This window comes from Panthera pardus, unplaced genomic scaffold (assembly GCF_024362965.1).
Source record: "Panthera pardus isolate Hobbes unplaced genomic scaffold, ASM2436296v1 HiC_scaffold_13, whole genome shotgun sequence".
Lineage (NCBI taxonomy): Eukaryota > Metazoa > Chordata > Mammalia > Carnivora > Felidae > Panthera > Panthera pardus.
The window spans coordinates 122207105-122213415 of record NW_026526688.1 but is presented as its reverse complement, the minus strand read 5'-3'; positions in this window follow the sequence as shown (position 1 = coordinate 122213415).

Below are 6311 nucleotides of genomic sequence, written 5' to 3'. Positions count from 1 at the left end.
ATTACAGCTTTATAATACATCTTGAAGTCTGGGATTGTGATGCCTCCAGCTTTGACTTTCTTTTTCAGGATTGCTTTGGCGATTCAGGGTCTTTTCTGTTTCCATACAAATTTTAGGATTGTTTGCGCTAGCTCTGTGAAGAATGCTGGTGTTATTTTGATAGGGATTGCATTGAATATGTAGATTGCTTTGGGTAGTGTCGACATTTTAACAGTATTTGTTCTTCCAATCCATAAGCATGGAATATTTTTCCTTTTTGTGTGTGTGTTTGTGTCTTCTTCAATTTCTTTCATAGGTTTTCTGTAGTATTCAGTGTATAGATTTTTCACCTCTTTGATTATGTTTATTCCTAGGTATTTTATGGTTTTTGGTGCAATTGTTAATGGGATTGATTCCTTGATTTCTCTTTCTGTTGTTTCATTTTTGGTGTATAGAAATGCAACCAATTTCTGTGCATTGATTTTATATCCTGGGACTTTGCTGAATGCCTGGATCGGTTCTAGCAGTTTTTTTGTGGAATCTTTTGGGTTTTCCATGTAGAGTGTTATGTCATCTGCAAAGAGTAATAGTAGACTTCCTCCTTGCCAATTTGGATACCTTTTATTCCTTTGTATTGTCTGATTGCTGAGGCTAGGACTTCCAATATTATGTTGAATAGCAGTGGTAAGAGTGGACATCCCTGTCATCTTCCTGACCTTAGGGGGAACGCTCTCAGTTTTTTTCCATTGAAGATGACATTAACAGTGGGTCTCTCATATATGGCTTTTATGATCTTGAGATATGATCCTTCTATCCTTACTTTCTTGTGTTTTTTTTTTTTTTATCAAGAAATGATGCTGTATTTTACCAAATGCTTTCTCTGCATCTGTTGAGAGGATCATGTATTCTTGTCCTTTCTTTTATTAATATGATGTATCACATTAATTGATTTGTGGATATTGAACCAGACTTGCATCCCAGGTATAAATTCCATTTGATCATGGTGAATAATTCTTTTAATGTATTGTTGGATCCTGTTGTATAGTATCTTGAGAATTTTTGCATCCATATTCATCAGGGAAATTGGTCTGTAGTTTTCCTTTTTAATGGGGTCTTTGTCAGGGTTTGGAATGAAGGTCAGCCTGACCTGATAGAATGAGTTTGGAAGTTTTCCTTCCATTTCCATTTTTTGGAACAGCTTCAAAAGAATAGGTGTTAACTCTTCTTTAAATGTTTGGTAGAATTCCCCTGGAAAGCCATCTGGCCCTGGATTTTTTGGGGAGGTTTTTGATTATTGATTCAATTTCTTTACTGGTTATGGGTCTGTTCAAATTTTCTATTTCTTCCTGGTTCAGTTTTGGTAGTTTATATGTTTCTAGGAATTTGTCCATTTCTTTCAGATCACCCAATTTATTAGCATACAATTGCTCATAATATTCTCTTATTATTTGTATTTCTGCTGTGTTGGTTGTGATCTCTCATCTTTCATTCTTGATTGTATTTTTTGGGTCCTTTCCTTTTTATTTTTGTTCAAACTGGGTAGGGGTTTATCAACTTTGTTAATTGTTTCGAAGAACCAGCTCCTGGTTTCTTTGATCTGTTCTGATCAGTGTTTTGATAGCATTAATTTCTGCTCTAATCTTTATTATTTCCTGTATTCTGCTGGTTTTGGGTTTTTATTTGGTGTTCTTTTTCCAGCTTTTTAAGGTGTGAGGTTAGGTTGTGTATCTGAGACCTTTCTTCCTTCTTTAGGAAAGCCTGGATTGCTATATACTTACCTCTTATGACTGCCTTTGCTGCATCCCAGAGGTTTTGGGCTGTGGTGTTATCATTTTCATTGACTTCCATGTACTTTTTAACTTTCTCTTTAACTTCTTGGTTAACCCATTCATTCTTCAGTAGGATGTTCTTTAGTCTCCAAAATATTTATTGTCTTTCCAAATTTTTTCTTATGGTTGATTTGGAGTTTCATAGCATTGTGGTCTGAAAATATGCACAGTTTTATCTCGATCTTTTTGTATTTGTTGAGGGCTGATTTGTGTCCCAGTATGTGATCTATTCTGAAGAATGTTCCATGTGCATTCGAGAAGAATGTATATTCCACTGCTTTTGGATGAAGCGTTCTGAATATATCTGTTAAGTCCATCCAGCTTAGTGTGTCATTTAAAGCCATTGTTTCCTTGTTGGTTTTCTGCTTAGATGATCTGTCCATTGTTGTAAGTGGGGTGTTGAAGTCCCCTACACTTATGGTATTATTATCAATGAGTTTCTTTGTTTGTGATTAACTGATTTATATATTGGGTGTTTCACGTTGGAGGCATACATATTTACTATTGTTAGATCTTCTTGGTAGATAGATGCCTTAATTATGATATAATGCCCTTCTTCATCTCTTGTTACAGTCTTTATTTTAAAATCTAGCTTGTCTGATATAAGTATGGCTACTCTGGCTTTCTTTTGGCAACCATTAGCACCATAGGTGGTTCGCCATCCCTTACTTTCAATATGAAGGTGTCTTTATGCCTAATATAGGTCTCTTGGGGTGCCTGGGAGGGCTCAGTCGGTTAAGCATTTAACTTCAGCTTAGGTCATGACCTCATTGTTTGTGGTTTCCAGCTGCACATCACGCTCTATGCTGACAGCTCAGAGCCTGGAGCCTGCTTCAGATTTGGTGTCTCCCCCTCTCTCTGGTCCTCCCCAGCTTTGCTCTGTCTGTCTGTCTCTCTCTCAAAAATAAGAGTACATTTAAAAAAATGGTTCTTTTGTAAACAGCATATAGATGGATATTGTTTTCTTATTCTGTTACCTAACATTCTGTTACCCTACATCTTTTGATTGGAGCATTTAATCCATTGACATTTAGAATGAGTACTGAAAGATTTGAACTTATTGCCATTGTGTTGCCTGTAGAGTTGGAGTTTCTGGTTGTGTTCTCTGGTCCTTTCTAGTCTTTGTTGCTTTTCGTCTTTTTTGTTTTATTTTGTCTTTTCTCCTTTCAGAGAATCCCCCTTAATATTTATTGCAGGCTGGTTTAGTGTTACAAACTCCTTTAGTTTTTGTTTGTCTGGGAAATTCTTTATTTTTCCTTGTATTTTGAATTACAGCCTTGCTGGATAAAGATTTATTGGCTGTGTACTTTTTCAATTTAGCACATTGAAAATATCTTGCCACTCCTTTCCGGCCTGCCAAGTTTCTGTGGATAGGTCTGCTGCAAACCTAATCTGTCTCCCTTGTAGGTTAAGGGCTTTTTTTCCCTTGCTGCTTTCATGATTCTTTCCTTGCCTGAGTATTTTGTGAATTTGACAATGATATGGCTTGCCGATGGTTGGTTTTTGTTAAATCTAATTGGAGTTCTCTGTTCTTCCTGGATTTTAATGTCTGTGTCTTTCCCAGGTTAGGAAAGTTTTTCTGCTATGGTTTGCTTACATAAACCTTCTACCCCTTTTTCTCTTTCTTCATCTTCTGGCATCCCTATGATTCGGATGTTATTCCTTTTTAATAAGTCACTGAGTTCTCTAAATCTTATATCGTGCTTTTTTGCCTTAGTCTCCCTTTTTTTTTCTGCTTCATTATTCTCCATAAGTTTGTCCTCTATATCACTAATTTGCTACTCTGCTTCATCCATCCTTGCCACCGTGGCATCCATTCGAGATTGCATCTCAGTTATTGCAATTTTAATTTCATCCTGACTAGATTTTACTTCTTTTATCTTTGCAGAAAGGGATCTATGCTGGTATTCTTAGTATTGTGATCCTAAATTCTGGTTCAGACATCTTACTTATATCTGTGTTGTTTAAGTCCCTGGCTGTCTCTGTTCTTTCTTTTAGGGTGAATTCTTTCATTTCGTCATTTTGGAGGAAGAAAAAGAATTAATAGAATAAAAAAAACAAGTTAAAAAAAATTAAAAACAACACGAAAAAAAAATCAAATAAAGGAAGCTATATCCTAGGTGTGTTTTGATCGAGTTGTTGAAAGAAGCTTGGTAGAATAGAGAAGAAAGGGAAAGAAAAGAAAAAAAGAGGGAAAAAAAAAGAAAATGTTTAAAATTCTTAAAAAAATGTATGCAATAAAATAGAATAAAATGGAATGAAGAAAGTAAAATAGACTTAAAAATTTGCAAAAAAAATAAAAAATATTAGAAATAAGAAAAATCTTTTTTATAAAAATGGAAAATAAAAATGAATTTCTTCCTTTTCTGTATCCAAGAATAAGAAAAAAAAAGAATAAATGGACAATAAAACAGAATGATATCTGAGGGAAATTACATCCATTTCCCCTCCAGAAGTCAAACTATGAAGCACTTTATAGTCTGTACACTACGTAGGGCGGGAGACTTGTAGTCGTCCTCTAGGGCTTGCTTGAGGCAGCTGGATGGGGCTTGGTGTAATGGCTCTGTTCTCCACTAGGCGGTGCTGCTTAGTTTACTGGGGTATATCTATGTGGCTGTGTACACATGTATGTGCATGCATGGGAGGGGTGAAAATGGCATCACCCATCTTCTCAGTCTCTAGCATCAGAACTCTTGGGGCGCCTGGGTGGCTCAGTTGGTTAAGCCTCCGACTTCAGCTCAGGTCACGATCTCATGGTCCGTGAGTTCAAGCCCCGCGTCGGGCTCTGGGCTGATGGCTCAGAGCCTGGAGCCTGCTTCCGATTCTGTGTCTCCCTCTCTCTCTGTCCCTCCCCTATTCATGCTCTGTCTCTCTCTGTCTCAAAAACAAATAAACGTTAAAAAAAATTAAAAAAAAAAAAAGAATTCTGTGCTCTCGCCAATCGGCAATCAAGCACCCTTCATTTGTTTACAGCTTCTGTCCACTTCCCACTTCTACACTGTCTGCAACCAACCTGTCAGCCTGTCAAGCAGCACCTACCTCCTGAATTTTATCTCAGATGGGGCTGTGTTTCCAAACCCCTTCTGAGGGCCCTGTGGCTTGGACCCATTCTGACACTCTGGGGGAGGGCCTCATTGAGCAATGGCCAGGTGCTGGCCCACCCCCAAAATGCTCATGCGACTGTGTCATTGCAGAGGCCCGGAAACTGTGGTTGGGTGCCAGTCCACCCCTGAAAAATTTCACTTGATCATATAGCAACAGTGGTTCAGGGACTATGGTAAATCACACATGTGGCACCAGGCTTCACCGCACCCTAGTGTCTTTGTTCTAACACCAGCAAACATGGCTGTAATCTGGGGTCCATTGGGACCATTTCCTGTGGGTAGGCTATAAGGCCTCTGCCAAATGTCTTCCTGACAGGGAACTGCCTCTCCCCATATGGCCCTCAGACCTTGCTGTCTGCTCCTGGGGATTCACTGTACCCACCAGAGCCCCACCAGGTATTGAGCTACAGAGTTTCTGATGCTGTGCTTCCCTGCTTATAGAGTCCTAATGGTAATGAAACCTTCTCTTTTCTCCTTTTTTCTTTTTCTTGTTCAGTTCCTTATGGGTGTTTCCACTCTTTCTTTCTCTCCAGCTGCTTTTGGGGGGAGGGCTTTTCCTATACTCTCCCCCCTCACTCCGTCCTCTCTCTGCAAACAAAATATCTCCCTGCCCTCTGCAGCTTCTCTCTTCCAGTTCACCTCTCTGTGCTGCCTACCTGCTGAGTTCTGTGGCTCAAGTTATGCAGATTGTTGTGTTAGTCCTTAGATCAATTTTCTAGGTGTGCAAAATGGTATGGTGCTGATCTAGCTGCATTTCAGGGATAAAAGAATCAGAGAATTTCCATGCTGCTCCGCCATCTTGACCCCTACCTTCAATCTCGGGGAAGAGTTTTTCGTATGTAGTTCCCTCCACACACTTTCATTCTTTCTCTCTCTGTCACTTCTCTCTCCATTATCAGGGCTCCCTCCCATTTGCAGCACCCACAGCTCTTCTCTCCCCCAAGTCAACTCTCCGCAGCTCCTGCCTTCCACAATGTGGTGTTTTTTTCACCTCCAGTTGTGCATTTTTGCTCTCTCAGTCCTCAGATTGATTTCCTGGGTGTTCAAAATGTTTTGATATTTATCTAGCTGTGTTTGAGGGAAGAGGCAAGCCTAGGATCTCCCTACTCCTCCATCTTAACTCCTTCCTGGGACGTTTATAATTTAAATTTAGAATAAACTAAAATTTTGTTTGCTTTGAAATTGTAGTTATAACCCCTTAAGGTAATTGAATATGTTCAAAAACAGTGTAAATTATTGGTTTCTGGGTGAGTGGCAGTCTTTAAGCATCATATTTAGGTAACAATTATCTGGTGATCTTTCATACTTTCATTTCTAATAAATCTACTGAATTATTTGTTGAGATACCAACTGCCTGAAAGACTAAGTCTAGACAAGGAAACCAAATGGTTTTTCTCTC